Source organism: Pantherophis guttatus, chromosome 3 (assembly GCF_059756535.1).
Source record: "Pantherophis guttatus breed Tessera chromosome 3, ASM5975653v1, whole genome shotgun sequence".
NCBI lineage: Eukaryota > Metazoa > Chordata > Lepidosauria > Squamata > Colubridae > Pantherophis > Pantherophis guttatus.
In genome coordinates, this window is record NC_142065.1 from 18,871,705 (window position 1) to 18,890,492 (window position 18,788).

Below are 18,788 nucleotides of genomic sequence, written 5' to 3' on the forward strand. Positions count from 1 at the left end.
AGATGCAAAAAGGACTTCAGTCAGGAAGGATAGGGACAGGGACAGGAGAGAAAAATGCCATACTTTGAAACAAAACTGTCTTTTTGCCATAGCCAGAGCACACAATGGAACAGACAGCAGCAGTGAAGAATGAACTGGGCTTCTCCAATTACGTGAAAAAGTTCTTAAACAATATTGTTTTTTTGGGAAAGCTCTATTTCAAACCACATACAGTTGTGAAAATTATTTATGCCTATAAATAATGCTATGTATATGTAATAATATATGTTATGTATCTAAATACAAAATAATGTATGTTATCTATGTAAATAATACGTAATTTTATCTATTTATTTATTTCAGTGTTCCAGAAAAAACCCCAACTCCAACTCTGAAACAAGCATTTTTCAAAATTCTATTTACTAGAATAGGTATATAATCTGAGAGGTCCGGGTTTTCCCTCAGTAAATCAAAACCCCCCAAACCATCCCCTCACTCCTCAATTGATCACATGCTCCAATCACCATCCATCCCATCTCGAGACAGCCCTCTGACCACTCCTTCTCCAGATGAAGGATCGGCCTGTCCTTGACCGACAGGAAGAATGCTATTATGTCCAAGGACAACACCTCTACTAAATCCCCCCTCCTACTTTCCCACACATGAGAAGGTGGCAGCATGGAAGCTTCCGGCCTAATATGGCTTCCAAAGCTGACATTTCTATGCCTTCCATCTCACCAAGGTGACTCTAAGTAGCTTACAGTCATACCATTAAAATACTTATAAAATCTTAAAACAGTAAATAAGAACTATAGAGTTAAAAATTCAGATAAAAATTCAGTTAACCGTGATGGAAAGGAATTGAGCAGAGTACACATGGGGAGGAGGTGGAACCTAAGTAATCCATTAATCGAAACCATCCCCCCATTGGGGCCCCAGGTCATCTGGCAGAGTCAGGTCTTTATGACATCTTGTGGCCCGTCAGTGGCCTGTGCAGCTAGTAGCTGATTCCGACAGCGAGGAGGCTGGTGTGGTGATGCACCAGCAGCCTGTGCAGTTGGCACTCGACAATGAGGAGGCTGGAGGAGATGTGGTGCCAGAGGCAGGGATCCAGCCAGGGCCTTCAGAACCTCCAGAAGCTCCCATAAGTGAAGAGGAAGAAGAGGAGGAACCTCTTCTTGATGCACGGGCATGCAGAGCTGCCAAAAGGCAGGAGTGGCTCCTCAGGAGGAGGTCTCCTCGAGAGCAAGGCTTGGGGCTAATTGGCCACTTCCCTAGCCTATTTAAGGAAGGATAATGAGTGAGGCAATTTGCAGGAAACAACCTTGTTCATATTCCTTTGCGTCTTGATTCCAGAAACGTCTGATCGGCTCTTGCTCCTTTCTTGTCAGTTTTCCTGAAAATTGCTTCTGGGCATTCTGCCAACCATAGTAAGATTACAGTTATCTGAAATACTGTGCTTCAGAATTGAGTTATTATTCTTTGGATTCTTGTCAGCTGTTAATGAAGTTAAATTAACAGCCCTTGTTCAGAAAATACTGATTTAAACTGTACTTGTGTTCGAACAAGTACTAAGAAAACTCATTAGTAGTTCTTAATTAGTAAACTAAGGTTTGTACGGACTTTGTGTGTGCTATAGTTCTTTGAGATCCATAGCTGGGGCAGAACACATCTATGGAGATTCTCAGTCATCCAGGTCATGGTTGTCCCAAATGTGTTTTTTCAAAAGTCAACTGGACTTTGTTCTTATTTGAAGACATTTTGTTTCTTGTCCAAGAAATATCTTTTTAAAGACCTTTTGGAAGGTCAGAAGGGTAGGCGTGGATCTCACCCCAAGGGGCAGGTTATTCCAGATGATGGACAACATGGCAGAGAAGATGTTTCTCCTGGATCCTGCCAGCCAAAATTCCTTGACTGATGGCATCTGAAACATGCCCTTTCTGCTAGCATGCTTGGGGCAGGCTAATTCCATTGGGATAAGCCAGTCCTTTCGATTACCTGGACCCATGTTTATTATGTATGTATGTATCATTTCTTTTCAAAAATCAATGTGAAACATTACAATCAATAAATATTCAAATCAAGGCAATATCTCCAATCTTGCAAATAAACTATGTTGTAGTCATTGAATAAAGGACACTGTAGGCAAGGTAGTATGTAAAGAACATATATTCCCTGGAGTTGTATACAATGAAGTAGAACCTGCTGAGTAGATAATGAAGCTGCATAAATGTATTATTCATGTATCACCCATCTTTCAAATGAATTTGAGGTGCCTAGCAATCACCAAAAGGCAGAGTGCAACAAATACAGTTTCAAAGGCCAACCAAGGGAAACAGGAATTGACAATTCCTCACTAGTAAAAGACAGGCATCTTGGCTGCTCTTTTAAAGGGAAAGAAAGTAGGGCGCAAGTAAAGTTCCCTAGACAATCTCCCATCACTAAAAAACTTTGCATCAGATTAATATATACCATGTGTATGATCAAAAGTGCAAAATTGTATGTGTTTGTCAGTATGAGTTTTATATAAGGTGAAAAATTTGTTGGAATGATTTATTGCTCTGAGATGTGCCAGATATATAGTGATCTATATTTTTGATTTATTTGATTGATGGATCGATTGAGTTCTATAGTCGCCCATCTCACGATATCCTTAGTAGAGGAATTGTATTCCTTTCTCCATGCTTGAAGACTTTCCTCTATTAGTTAGCTGAAAGTTTTCATAGATCCCTAGAAAATTTTCCATATTTCATTCTAGGATTCAAGTGTGCACCCTCCTTCCCATGAAAACTATATTTCTGAATATTCAGTGAAAAGCACACTGAAAACCAGAGGTGATCGTCACAAACTGTAATGACCAGTTCGACCAGCACCAGAAATGTGAGTGTGCGCGCATATGTGCAGTGTCACAAAACACGACAATTCGCTTGTGTGCACTGTCTGCACCAGTGGTGGGTTTTGAATTTTTTCACTACCGGTTCTGTGGGAGTGGCATGGTTTGGTGGGTGTGGCTTGGTGGGCGTGGCAGGGGAAGGATACTGTAAAATCTCCATTCCCACCCCACTCCAGGGGAAGGATACTGCAAAATCCCCATTTCCTCCCAATCAGCTGGGACTCTTGAGACAGAGAATAGATGGGGGTGGGCCCAGTCAGAATTTTTACTACCGGTTCTCCGAACTACTCAAAATTTCCGCTACCGGTTCTCCAGAACTGGTCAGAACCTGCTGAAACCCACCTCTGATTTGCACGTGCAGGCAGCATCAAAAAACATGGCAATTTGCTCATGTGTCGTCCGTGCATTCATGCAGCATCAAAAAAACACAGCGATATAGGACGGGATTGTGCCCGGGCGGGTGGGCAGATGGGCTGGCTGGGCGGGCCCACCTGCAGGTCACAACTACCAGTTCGCCTGAACCAGTCTGAACTGGCAGTAGCCCACCCCTGCTAAAAACTGGAAAAATTCTGACACAAAAATATCTAATAATGGAGCAGAAATTCATTTGGGTTATTTTTTAATGTGAACTGACCCTATTGGCATCTCTGAAGCATATTAATGAACCTGAATATAATATTGAGCTCAAGTCACGACTTTTCTAAATTTTTATGATGGGCTTCACACTTCAACAAATGTTATTAAAAATTCACATTGAGACAAAGTGCGCTCAAAAAGCATTCATTTGGTAAAAGTAGGAGCGAAAGAGGGTTTTTTTAAATTTGAAAAAAAACTATTAAAAAGATTGAGGCAGGGAAGAATACGTGGAGAAATTCATTTAAACATTTATAGTGTTTGCATATGTGTGAGTTGTGCATGTGGGCAAAGGTTCTCCTCTCTTCAGAATTTGCATACTGATGGAAAATGGGGACAAAATAAACCTGTTCAATTAATGATGTTCAATTAATTAATAAGTACTTCTAATTGGATGTCCTTCTTCCTTGCTATATTGTGCAGACTCATATGCACAAAGATGGATTAAGGTAAGGGACTCAGTGTATGTGGCTACTTGGGGCAGAACAGCAGTGGGCTGTTGAAGTGGGCTATGGGCAAGTGACCACAGGAATCTCTTTGCTCTGGAAGCTTCTCTCCCATGATAGCATCCATGTTCAGTTTGGGTGAGGATCAAAGAGGATTTCAGATCCTTCCCAATACTTGAAGATCATGCAGAAAGGCAGAATAGCTATAGCACTTAGACATATATACCGCTTCATAGTGCTTTCACAACCCTCTCTAACCAGTTTACAGAGTCAGCATATTGCCCCCAACAATCTGGGTCCTCATTTTACCAACCACGGAAGGACAGAAGGCTGAGTTAACCTAGAGCCAGTGAGGATCAAACTCCTGGCAGTTGGCAGAGTTAGCCTGCAATACTGCATTCTAACCACTACACCATCGTGGCTCATTATGTGAAAATTTATGTAAGTAGCCAATCTACTCTTCCTAAAGGGAGGATAACTATATTTCTCTTCTACACATTATTCCAGAATTCTATTCTTTTTATACTGAAATTTGCAAAGACTGAATTTTTCAATCATCTTTAGCTTCAATAAACTTAATTACTAGTGGTCTCTGTTTACAAAAACAAACAAACAAACAAACAAACAAACTAACTAACTAACTAAAACCCTTGAAAAGTTAATTGTATCACAACACTAAAAGCCAAATAGGAAATTATAGCAGCATAAGGATACATAGCAAATTAGACACAACTTTTGTGTGTTCAGATGCAAGTTCTCTGGACTGTGTGATGGGCTGATGAATTATTGGGGTCGCACAAACTGCTAAATCATAAACTATGGTTTATAAAGTACAATGGCTGGGTTTAATTTGAAACTCTAATTTCAAATCAAACATAACATTATGGCTTCATATGATGAATTTGGTTTTTGTCTTATTACTATCCAAGTACTGCAATCAAAACTATGGTTTCTTTATGTAATGTAGTAGTTATATTCAAGTAGGATCTCTAGCTTTAGTTATGGAACCTCAATGGATAACCTAAGACCTTTTGTAATCTTAGCTCAAAATGTACTTGTAAGGAAAAAAAAGAGAGAAAACAATTGGATGGCACTATACCGTATTTTTCGGAGTATAAAACACGCTTTTTTCCCCCCCAAAAAAGAAGGTAAAAATCTGGGTGCGTCTTATATTCTGAATATAGCCCACCCAGCCTCGCAAACGGAGATTTCAGCGGCTAAAAGAAGCCTCTGAAAGAAGCTTCAGAAAAAAAGCCTTTCAAAGGCTTTTATCTAAAATAATATGGCAAGCAACAAAAGAAGAATCAGTACAGGTTCTAACCAACTATGCTAACAAATCTGGAGAATGACACAATAACCAACAGATCCAAAGAGGTTAATCTACATACCAATACCAAAGAAAGGAGATTGAACAGACTACAGATAGTCATTCAGAATAACAGCTTCTGAAAGAAGCTTCAGAAAAAAAGCTTCCAAACAGAGCTTTAGAAAAAAAGCCTTTTTTTTTTTTGAAGCTCTGTTTCGGAGGCTTTCAGAGGCAGAAAAAAAAAGCAAGACACAGAGCTCACAACCAACGAACCTATTGCTAAAATTCACCTCTGGGAACAGCTGATTGGGGGTATTCCGAGAGGCTGATCCACCCACCAATCAGCTTTTTTCTTATTTTTCTCCTCAAAAACTAAGGTGAGTCTAATACTCTGAAAAATACTTATAGAAAAATACTTATAGAAAAATACTTATAGAAAAATACTTATAGAAAAATAGGAAATCAGTCAAACCAACCAACCTATAAATTTTGTTTCCCAATAGATTTTAAAAACCTTACAGAAATAAAATTCACAGGATCTGAGACATTTTAAAATTATACTATGTTCAATTATACTCAATTTATCTGTTATAGTAATGCATTACTAGCCAAACTTGAAAACCTTGCAGTTTTGTTGAGGAGTTCAGGAGCAAGTTGAGTTCTACAGCAAGGATCTAGGTCCAGGATCATTGGTGTAATTTGTTGTGCTATTACTGTGATTTGCTGTAGCATTAATCTGCTTGAGGTTTGTGTACACAAGAGAGTGAGAAAGAGAGAGAGAGAGAGATCCAGATAGATCAGGGGTGTCAAGCTAGATTTCATTGAGGGCCTCATTAGGGTTGTGCTTAACCTTGGGGGGCCAGAGTGGGCATGGCCAGGGTGGGCATGACTAGCTCGACATCACTGGTGTTCGGGGTGCCTGTGGTGGCCCGAGGGCTCTAACAAACAGGCATTCAAGCTCCATTTTCAGCTGCAATGAATTCTTGTAACCCTCTGCCAGTGAAAATGGAGCTCTGTGGCCCTCACAAGTTCAGTTTTTGGCTGTGACAGCCTCTCGCAACCCTCTGCCAGTGAAAATGGAGCGGCTCTCCTGAGTACCATTTTCACTGGCAGAGGCACCATGGGCTGGTCCTTTGCTGTTTCCAGGGCGGCCCTGCCGGCCAGATCTAAGCACCCCATGGGCCGAATCCGGCCCCCAGGCCTTGGGTTTGACACCCCTGGGATAGATAATGAAACCATTTACATTGATAAATCATATATAACGGGGTGAAATACAGCAGGTTCTGACAGGTTCTGGAGAACTGGCAGTGGAAATTTTGAGCAGTTCGGAGAACCAGCAAATACCACCTCTAGCTGGCCCCAGAGTGAGGTGGGAATGGAGATTTTGCAATATCCTTCCCCCAGGACTGGGGAGGGAATGGGGATTTTGCAGTATCCTTCCCCCAGGAGTGGAGAGGGAATGGGGATTTTGCACTATCCTTCCCCTGCCATGCCCACCAAGCCACACCACGCCCACCAAGCCCACAGAACTGGTAATAAAAAAATTTGGATTTCACCACTGATATATAGGGAACAAAAAAAGCATGGCTGCTACCGTTTTGTAGCTCTTCTTCAGTGAAAAAGAACCATCACACGAATTACAAAATCTACGGCCTGCTTTCAGTATGTTATGAATGATATTCTAGCAGTTCCAAACAAATATATACCTGTTGGAGGAAAAGGTGCCTGAAGCTACAAGTTAGATAGCATGATTTACCTCTCTAATGAGTGCATACTTGATACATAAAATAAAATTTCAGAACATGACATTCTTCTTTTCACATATGACACTTCCAATTCTTGCAAAGAATGATATGCTAGAGGAATGGATGCCTCCTCGTCCTTTAATTTGACAAAATAAATGAAAATGAGAACGGCAATTCTCTATTGGTAATCTTGGCAGAGGGTTGTATATCAGGAACATCTGAACTGATATGCATGGCTATCTCTCAAGACTGGAGTCTATGAGTGGAGAAATAAAGAATGGATGTGATGGCATTAATCCATAGAACTCAAGTCCCTAAACAGAAGGGCCTGACAGAAGAACAATAAATAAATAAATAAATAAATCACATGGGCTTTTCATTTATCAGGGTTAATGCCAGGATACAGAATGCTAAAATGTGAATAAACAAACCTCAAGCCTTCTTTCTTTAGTGGTTAAGCTGGAATCTCCCGGAATTGTTTGTGAACATCTTTTTCCCAAACTGATTAACTAAAGGGCTTTTTTCTTGTTTTAGCTTGACTGAAACATCCATCTGGTCCATTTTGTCATATTTTGAAACACTCCTTTTACAAAGAGTTTCCACATGATGTAGCTCACCATTTTTTTTCCTTTCCTATTTATTTTTTTTACTGGCTATGAGTGTTGATATTGGAATATTGCTACAAAGAATCCAGAGCCTTCCCATAGATTTCCAGTTCCCAATATTCCCCGTTTCTTTCCATCTGCCCATCCATAGCAATCTTCTCAAAATCTTCTCACCAGCCTTCTTGATGCCCTTCTCATCTTCCACCTTTCCAAGGCCTTCCCATTACTGCCACTGAAGCCCCCTAACCATTTTCAATGGTATGCTTTAAAACAACTATAAACACTATGTGTTTTATTTAATGACAAATGACAAAAATGAGGTGTAAAAATGGCAACATTCAGTCACCAGTTTCTTTACACCAGATCCTGAATAACATTTATTAATTTATAATTTTTTTAGAATAGAATAGAATAGATTTTTTTATTAGCCAAGTGTGATTGGACAAACAAGGAATTTGTCTTGGTGCATATGCTCTCAGTGTACATAAAAAGAAAAGATACATTCATTAAGAATCATAAGGTACAACACCTAATGATAGTCATGGGGTACAAATAAGCAATCAAATCTTATTAGGAAACAGTCAATATAAATTGTAAGGCTACAAGCAACAAGGTTAAAGTCATACAGTCATAAGTGGGAGAAGATGGGTGATAGGAACGATGAGAAGATTAATAGTAGTGCAGATTTAGTGAATAGTTTGACAGTGTTGAGGGAATTATTTATTTAGCAGAGTGATGGTGTTCGGGGAAAAACTATTCTTGTGTCTAGTTATTCTGATGTACAGTGCTCTACAGCATCGTTTTGAAAGTAGGAGTTGAAACAGTTTATGTCCAGGATGTGAGGAGTCTGTAAATATTTTCACAGCCCTCTTTTTGACTCGTGCAGCATACAGGTCCTCAATGGAAGGCAGGTTGGTAGAAATTGTTTTTTCCTCAGTTCTAATTATCCTCTGAAGTCTGTGTCTGTCTTGTTGGGTTGCAAAACCAAACCAGACAGTTATAGAGGTGAAGATGACAGACTCAATAATTCCTCTGTAGAACTGTATCAGTAGCTCCTTGGGCAGTTTGAGCTTCCTGAGTTGGCGCAGAAAGAATATTCTTTGTTGTGCTTTTTTGATGACTTTTTTATGTTAGGTGTCCATTTTAGATCTTGCGATATGGTAGAACCTAGAAATTTGAAGGTCTCTACTGTTGATACTATGTTGTCTAATATTGTAAGAGGTGGAAGTATAGAAGGGTTTCTCCTAAAGTCTACCACCATTTCTATGGTTTTGAGTGTGTTCAATTTCAGATTGTTAAAGTCACACCACAAGGCTAGTTGTTCAACCTACCATCTGTATGCGGATTGCACTATTATTGCACTATTATTTGATCAACCCGAAGCAGCAGAGATACTGCCTCCTATTTTGCCCCATAAAAATGGTCCTATGAGATGGTTTGGGCTTAGAAAGTATGATTGAATCATAGTCACCCGGCCAGCTTTTATGCCTCAGACAGGATTAGAATTCACAGTCTCCTGGTTTCTAGCCCCATTCCTTAGCCAGGACACTCAAATGGCTCCCAGCATCTACATCTGGAACTGACTGGATAACAACAGTGCCTCCCATTTAGCCTATAGCAGCCCTTAGCTCATGTTGCCTAGGCTTCAAAACAAAGTAGAGCCAAGTCTACTCAAAGGTTAGAAAGTGAAGCTTTCAATGAACACTATCTTTAAAAAAATGAAAAAGGCAGAAGCAAACCACTTCTGGACTGCTTCCAGGAACCTGCACAGCAGTTGCTGTATATTCACAATATATCGAGCCTGACTTGCTTAACTTTCCATTTCTCAAGCCAAAACAATTGAAAGTAGAATTTTAGTCCCTGTCCATTTACTTTCATATCACTTTATTGGTTCCAAATCTCTGTCATTTTTTGTCCTTGTTTTCTAACTTTGCTTTTCTAACAGAAGGACTGAAATTGAAACACATATCATGAACAACTTGACCAAGAAAATGAGAGATGGCAGAGTGATAAGCGAGCTGCTGCTTTCTTTTTCTCCATCCCTGTTAATACTGAGAAATTTTACATTGGATAAAAATCTATGGAACACAAGCCAATATACTAAGCCCTTGCTTTCTAAAGAATAAATCATTAGAGAGGAGGAAGGAGAAAAACTCAAACTAGACCTGCAAGCTTAGTGTTTTAATTTAATTCTAGTTGAAAGCACAGTCTAATTCTATAAAGGGAAAAAAAATGACAATCTATGGCAGTGATGGCTAACCATGCCAAAAGTGGGGGGAGCGTGGGGGGGGGATCACACACGTGCGTGCCCACACCCCATAATTCAATGCTCCCCGCACCCCCTGCGCATGTGCACGTGACCTCCCTGTGCTCCCCCCACTTTTGGCACACAATGGTGGGCCAGGTAGGCCTGTTTTTCACTCTCCCCATGCTCCAGAGTCTTTCTAGGAGCCTGGGGAGGGCAAAATGGTCTTCCACACCTACTGGAGGCCCTCCAGAGGCCGGAAACAGCCTGCTTCCAGACTTCCAGTGGGCCGAGAAGGCCCAAAAATCAGATGGCCGGCACGAACATGTGCGCTGGAGCTAAGCTAGGACAATGCTTATGTGCCCACAGATATGACTCCGTGTGCCACCTGTGGCACGCATGCCATAGGTTCGCCATCATGGATCAATGGCATCTTCCCTCCAACAATACCACTAGGAATGGCACTATTCCATGATAAAGGATTAATTTCATTGGACTTTAATCTCCCCTCATCCCAATTTTATTATATCACAATGTACCATCTTTATTCATATGGAGGCATTAGCAATATCAATAGCATTTAGATTTATATACCACTTCATAGTGCTTTTACAGCCCTCTCTAAGCAGTTTACAGGGCCAGAATATTGCCCCCAACAATCTGGGTCTTCATTTTACCAACCTCAGAAGGATAGAAGGCGAGTCAACCTTGAGCAGGTCAGGATCGAACTCCAGGCAGTGAGCAGAGTCAGCCTGCAATATTGCAGTCTAACCACTGTGCCATCATGGTTTGTTATGGGAAAATTTATACAATTTATAGCATAAATTTACTCTTCCAATCTACTCTTCCTAAAGGGAGGATAACTACATTTCTCTTCTACATTTTGTTCCAGAGTTCTATGAAACCCATTCTTTTTATATTGAAATTTGCAAAGATTGAATTCTTCAATCATCTTTAGCTTCAATAAACTTAATTACTGCTGATCTCTGTTTACAAAAAAAAAAAAAAATGAAAATTGCATCACAGCACTAAAAGCCAAATAAGAAATTACGGCAGCATAAGGAGACACAGCAAATTAGACACAACTTTTGTGTGTTCAGATTCAAGTTCTCTGGACTGTGTGATGGGCTGCTAAAATCAGTAGTTATTTCCCCAGACTGATGAGACAAATTTTATTTTCCCATCAACTAGATTTGAAAGTAACACATTTCTAAATCCAAAGGAAACTAGAGACATATTTTATAAGATTTGCCTCTTGATAATCTTCCATTTCAGTTTCCCACAACAGTAAAAGACCTGTTATTTCAAATTATATAGTATAGCCTATTTTCAGAAACATTCAGAAAATGTATACTCTGGGATACTTTTCCAGTGCAGTAATTTGTCTTGTCCACAATCCTGAAGAAAATACATCACAGAGGGAGGGAATATTACTCCTGTTAACATTTTATTCTATTCTTCTGCACTCTTTTGGAGTTTAAAAGATTTGGAGAACTTTTGGTTAGTAACTGTTATTTCAATATTCATGGCATAATGTATTTCAGTCTTCAAACAGTGTTTATTACTTCTCATCTCATCATGATGCCAACTTAGGAGGAATAATGACAAGCTCAGAAAGAAATAATATGAAAGAAATTTTCATGGCAAGAAGAAAGCTTCATGAAAGCTGTCTTCCTTGGTTTCGCTATATGGAGGTTTATTTGTCCTTCTCTACCATGGGTTTCTATTACTTGTCTGATGGGGTTACAAAATAATTTAGCACAGGGCAGTGGTGAAATCTGAACTGGTTTGCTACTGGTTTGCTGGCCACGCATGCGTGCTGCACACCAAATGCACACTCCGTGTGTGCATCTGTGCACCATGTGCCAAATGCGCACTGTGTGAGCATGCACAGTACACACCAAAAGGAGGCTTGGGAAGGTAAGTAGAACAGCGAGGGGGGGGAATCAGCTGTGCTGCGTGATTTAGCTTTGCTAGAAAGTAGGATTTTCTGCTTTCTAGCAAAGCTAAACCATGCGGCACAGCTGATCGTCAGAAATACCAGTTTGGAGGAACAGGTGGTTTTTATCACTTCAATTTCACCCCTGGCACAGGGGTGTCAAACTCGTGTCATCACAGCTTCGTCATATGATGTATCACACTTTTGCCCAGTAAATCAGGAGTGTCTGCCCAGGCCCAGACACTCCTGATTTAGCAGAAAGAAATAGAGAAAATGAGAATTATCTACCTCGTGGCATGAGAGAATGTTGGAAGAGATATGAATTTTCCTGATCCAGTTTGAATGAAAGATTCAAAATACTGAATCGTTTTGATCTGAAATGGTATTCCAACTCAACAGGATAGAAATGATTTGATCCATTGAATTGAACTATCAGTTTCCTTTGAAGGTGGCTTTTACACAGACACAAATGCAATCAAATTGATTCAACGTGATTATTTAATTGGATGAAACAAATCAATGATTCAGTCAGACTAACTTTGAATCAAATGTCTTTGTACATTCATAGAGAATTGTCTCTGCACCTGCTTCTCCTACATGAAAAGAATAATAATGATGGCATATTTTAAAAGATTGCTGGGAAACTATCTAAAACATTGTTCTCTGAAACCTTACCTGGAAAAACGGAAATAAGTGTTGAGTTGAATACAAATGTATTGTATATACTTGAATATAAGCATATATAGAATATAGTTGAATATGAGTATATTTATATACTCTTGCATTAATAAAAAGAAACTCTTTTTGTTGTTGAAAAAGTGTATGAAATTCAGGTGGTCAGAATGGAGGAGAAACTAATCTGTACTGCCAAAAGGAAACAATTATGATTCTCTTTGGGTAGATTGTGGTGGGCAACTCCCAGCCCTCATATGGGCCTCTAGCACACCATTTGTGGATCCCCAGTACTCCAAAATATTGTTGCCAAAATCTAATAATAAAATCTGGCCAATGTTGGCTCATTTTTAGGGTTTTTTATCATTTTCGGAGGTGGGAATGAAAATGGCTTCACTCTAAAAGTCTTCATGGCCAGTTTAACAGATTAACAGAGCTGGAAGGGACCTTACAAGTCATCTAGTCCAACCCCTTGCCCAAGCAGGAGACCCTACATCTGCCTCTACCTAGGATCAAACTCACAATCTCCTGATTGTGAAGCAAGAGCTCCACAGCAGCTGGGCTATTTTAAAGGGACAGTAGAGTCAGGCTATTGGATCCTTCATGGGAATATCACTCCAGAGGCAGGTGCTGATAGACATCATCTAGAACCTATCAGATGATGCTAGATGATAGATGGGATGAGTATTTTTCTTATCTGATAAGATATGACATCACAAGACCTGTCACAACACCCTCAATTGACACACCCACACCTAAGCCCTTATAAACAGAACACTGACACTGACATCCCCTAAACTGCACTGAATATGTTACCTAGCCTGGTAATGAAACGTTCAGAAACCAATCCACAAGCTCAGAGAATAAACCTTTACCCTCACTCACAGATACTGTATGTCTGTAATATCAACAGATACCTTTGAGTTGCTTTTCTAGGCACTATGAACACAAGAGGTTCTTGTAGCTTGTATATCTTGTATCTTACAAAGCTGAAGTATTTGTGTCTTGGGCAATATATAAACTCTTAGTAATTTTCTAAATTTTATACTTCAGGGGCAAATGTGTCAACTGTTTAGAAGCAAATCTATTGCCTTCTGCACTTCCCCTACAAGCATCTCAAATCTTGTTCTCTTTTTGGAATCTTACCAACCAGGTTGAAAAACTAGGATAGTAGCACAATCTGTAGTTTCGGAACAGGCCTCACAAATCTGTGACAATGCTGTATATTTGACCACATAGTTGATATTTGATGAATAGCACAATTTGTGATAGCTTCTCATTTTGTTCTTCATTGTCACAATGTGTTGTTATTTAATTTTAAAAACAAGGTAGCAATAATTGTTGGAATGTATAACTTGCTAACAGTACTCTATACCATATGTATATTCCTTTATCTGTTTGTAAGAGATATTTTCAGAAACTGAATGAACCATTTCAGATGTCTCCTTGGAGAAATTCTCATTTCTTCAGTTTCTACTTAGGAAATCCCACCTACAGGTTTGTGTGAGAGATTTTAATTTCCCAGCTTGAAGATAGACCTTCTAATATGAATGTCAACAATACATCAGCAAATGACACATTTTTTCTATAGATAGCTTCCCCTCTGGCTTTTTGGAATTGGTGTATATTTTTAGAATTTGGAAGATATTCGCATCCATATGTTTTACAAAGTATGTAGCTTCTTGTTTTTTATTAGCCACCAATGAGATGTGGCTTGCATTAGCATAGCAACTCTGGTTTCAATCTTATGTTCATGATAAATTATCAATATCAGGCAAAATCAGTAGTCCCACCTGGACTACTGCAATGCTCTCTACATGGGGCTCCCCTTGAGGAGCACCTGGAGGCTCCAGCTGGTCCAGAATGCGGCTGTGAGGGTGGTTATGGGAGCGACAGGGTGCTCCCATGTGACCCCCCTCCTGCGCGAGCTGCACTGGCTCCCGGTGGTCTTCCGGGTGCACTTCAAGGTTTTGGTTACCACCTTTAGAGCACTCCATGGCTTAGGACCAGGGTATCTATGAGACCGCCTTCTGCCACCAGTAGCCTCTCACTGACCAGTATGCTCCCATAGAGAGGGGCTCCTCAGGGTGCCGTCAGCCAAACAATGTCGACTGGTGGCCCCCAGGGGAAGAGCCTTCTCTGTGGGGGCACCCGCCATCTGGAATGAGCTCCCCCCGGAGATACGGAGGATCCCGGACCTGTGTGCTTTCCGCCATGCCATCAAAACATTTCTTTTCCAGCAGGCCGGCCTGGCCTAACCTCTCTTTTAAACTGTTTTTTAAAAATTTTTAAATTTTTAAATTTTAAATTTGTCTTATGAATTTGGGGTGTTTTAAATTTCGTTTTCCGGGCCAATCATTTAATTGTATTTTAATGGTGTTTTTTTTTAACATTTGTATTATATGTATTTTATTTGGCTGTTCACTGCCCTGAGTCCTTCAGGAGTAGGGCGGTATACAAATTCAATTAAAAAAAAAAATCAGTTTGATAATAGAATGGAAATCGTTTTCTTGAATAACCTTGATTGAAGGTGGAATACAGAATACAGAATAATAAGATCAGATGTCTACTTGTCTCTTTATTTATCATTGGAAGAGCTGCAACAGAAATGTCATTTGCTAAAAAGTGTGGAACTGAAATAATCACTGTTAAAGCCATATTAGTTAAGACGTGGCACTGTTAGCAAAGATCCAAGTTCTAATAGAAAAGATGAAGCTCTATATAGCCATGATATAACACTATGATTTGCTCTAGCTCAGGGTTTGTCAACCTCAGCAACTTTAGGGAAGATGTGCAGTCTTCTTAAAAGACATTGCTGGATGGGGAATTCTAGAAGTTGGTGGAATGAATAATGTTGGTTTTGAATCAAACATGATTATGAATACATGAAATGGATATAAATAAAAGGGAACATTAGGACAGGGATGGTAGGCACGCTGGTGCGTTTATGTACACCCCTTACAAACCTCTTAGGAATGGGGTGAGGTCCACAGTAGACAGTCTAAGGTTAAAGTTTTTGGAGTTTGGGGAAGAAACCACAGAGTCAGGTAGTGCATTCCAGGCATTGATCACTCTGTTGTTGAAGTTGTGTTTTCTGCAATCGAGTTTGGAGTGGTTTACTTAAGTTTGTATCTATTGTGTACTTATGTATTGTTGTGGTTGAAGCTGAAGTAGTCATTGACAGGTAGGATGTTGTAGCAGATAATTTTATGTACCACACTTAGGTCAGACCGAAAACTTCACAGAATGAAGAATGGGTTTCAGTTGGAGTACCCTTTCTAATGTAGAAAAGTAAAGAAAAAGATACTAATCCTGGCAACTATAGGGATATTATTTGCCTTCATACATCTATGTTATTTATAGCAATAGTAACAAACCTAGTGAAAATTAAATGAAGCAAAACAGACACTTCTGAAAATTCACAAGGCATAAAAGGCCACTTACTGATCAAAGGAAAAAGAAGAAAAAGAGGCCTTTTAATCGATTTGATAAACTATAACAAGGCATATGATCAGTGGTGGGATTCAAGTAATTTAACAATTGGTTCTCTGCCCTAATGATTTCTTCCAACAACCAGTTCACCAAACTGCTCAAAAAGTTAACAACCGGTTCTGCCGAAGTGGTGAGAACTGGCTGAATCCCACCACTGCATATGATTCATGTCTTCATATCTGGATCAGGAAATGTCTAAAAATGTTTATGATTAGTAAAAAGTGTTCAAACAGGCCAGGGATGCTTTGCGAGTTGACAGATACTTGAAATGTCAATGAATGGACAGAAAACAAGTTAAAAAAAACAAATGGTGAATAGTTCAACAGAATCAAAATTAGGAGAGGAATATTCTAAAGTGGTTTACTGTTATCTTTATGGTTTGTTTGATCACTGATCCTGCTTACAAATAATTTAAGCAAAACAAAATATGGCTTTTGACTCTCAGAGCAAAGACAAATCAGCTATATATTCAAGACCTAAAATTATTCTGAAAATCAAAAGCAAAGCTTGAATCTCTATTAAACGATGCCGATACATTCAGAGAGGATATCAGAATACAATTCATCTTAGACAAAGGTGCAAGTTTAACAATTAAAAGGGGCAAAATTATTGAAGGAGATTAATTCCAGCTAATCAATGGGAATGTCATAAGACAATTGGCACCAGAGGGAGATCAAAATACTTAGGGTTAATGGAAACTTCTGACTCATGAGCAAGTTAAAAAGAATACTAGCTCTAATTATAGGAAATGCATTAGGAAGAAATTGTAAACTAATGCAGGAACATAGTGAAAATCATAATCACTTGGGTTGCTCCTATTATTCAATATACAGCAGGTATAATTAATTGGATACAAGCTGAATTAGACATACCTGATGGGAAAAACAAGAAAATTAATGACCGCGGATCATACTTTCCATCCAAGAAATATTCTTGAAAGGCTCCACTTTACCAGAAATATGGATAGGAGAGAACTCCTTCAAGTAAAGCAAAAAACTGGAACTTAGACATAGACTTAGAATAACTTTATTGTCACTTTAAATGTACACTAATCGGCAGACATTAAAATGAAATTTTGTTGCATACAGCTCTCAAAAGGTCACCATCACCAATATACATTACATAAACTTATAGGAAGGAAGGAAGGAAGGAAGGAAGGAAGGAAGGAAGGAAGGAAGGAAGGAAGGAAGGAAGGAAGGAAGAATTAATTATGTATATATCTACATACCCACATATCAGTAGTGGGTTTCAAATCCTGGTGCTACCGGTAGCGCACAAGTGCGGGCACTCACTTTGCAAGCGCATGGCACTTCTGCACATGCGCAGAGCATTTTTTATGATGTCTGGGTGGGTGGGCGGAGCCTCCCGCCACCACCACTACCAGTTCACCCAAACTGGGGCAAATCGGGAGCAACCCTCCACTGCCACATATATTGTATTATATGACACAGAGAAACAACACAGTATAGTTTGGATGTATACATGTACATGGTGAAAAAACCGGATCTTGCGAGTTTACCAGCTGGATGGCATAGGGAACAAAGCTGTTACAGAATCTGGTAGTTCTGCTAGAAATACTTCAAAACCTCCTCCCAGAGGGGAGCAACAGACCATAAAGTGGGTGTGTGCGGTCTCTAACAATGCTTTGAGCTCTAAGCATATAGTGCTTATAAGCAGCATCCTGAATAACAGAAAGTGAGCATCCTATAATGTTCTCAGCTGTCCTTACCACTCTCTGTATGGACTTTCTATCTGAGATAGCACGTTTGGTTTTGGGCTGCCACGAAACCAAACGGTGATGCAGTTTGTTGAAAGGCTCTCAATTGTGCCTCTGTAAAAGATGGTCAGGACAGAAGGAGAAAGATGTGCTCTCCTCATCCGATGCAGGAAATGCAGACACTGGTTTGTGCACTTCGCTAAAGATGACTGTGGAGAGACCAATTCAGATTGTTAGTTATCTGCAGTATACTTAATACTGTTGATCACCTCTACAGCTGCATCCTTGATACTGAGTGGAGTATGACTACGCTGGCTCTTTCTAAAATCTACAATGATCTCCTTTGTTTGGTCAACATTTAGAAGCAGGTTACTTTTATTGCACCAGTCCATCAGAGCCTTCACCTCTTCCCTCTAAACATCTTCATTGTTGTCTTGGATAAGACCCAACACTGCCAAGTCATCCACATACTTCACAATATAATTTGGCAGATTTGGCACAACAGTTGTGGAAAATGATTATATTAGACCTAGTAGAAGTTTATAAAGAAAACCTACCTGTGATAGAAGGTAGTAGGCTGGATTCTTGGTGGGGTGAGGTGGAGAGAAGCATTCCAAAGAGAAGCATTCCAAAGAATGCTTTCCATTATGAGCCGAGGTGACACAGTGGTTAGAGTGCAGTAGTGCAGCTAGTTCAGCTGACTGCTAGTTCAGCAAATCAACGGATCAAATCTCACCGGCTCAAGGTTGACTCAGCCTTCCATCCTTCCAAGGTGGGTAAAATGAGGACCCAGATTGTTGGGGGCAATATGCTGTTTAGTATACTGTCTTTGGTGTAAGCCACCCAGAATCCTCGGAGAGTGGGCGGCATAGAAATATGACTAATAAATAAATAATAAATTAATTAATTAACAGGAAACTCAGTTCAGATTGAGTGAGAGATAGAGGATGAATGCAGCCTCTCTTTAATAATTCCCAGAGTCTATCCTTGATGTAGATAATAAGGTGGTTCAGTTTGGCAAGATTTTATCTGGCCAAAAGATACAACTTGCATATTCTGTGATTACAAAAAGATTTATATTACAAAGATAGAAAATCACTTATAATATCCCAAAGT

The 18,788-nt window shown here is 39.7% G+C and overlaps 1 long non-coding RNA gene across 2 annotated transcripts in view; it reads right to left on the minus strand.

The window, feature by feature from the left end:
* Positions 1-18,293, minus strand: part of LOC117674809 (uncharacterized) — a 58,702-nt gene extending 40,409 nt beyond the window's left edge. For both annotated transcript variants that reach the window (XR_015733636.1, XR_004593990.2), the window contains exons 1-2: positions 18,230-18,293; positions 16,828-16,932 (exon numbers count right to left, since the gene is read on the minus strand). This is a non-coding gene — a long non-coding RNA (uncharacterized LOC117674809). The remainder of the gene's footprint in view (positions 1-16,827; positions 16,933-18,229) is intronic.
* Between the last annotated feature and the right edge of the window lie 495 nt (positions 18,294-18,788).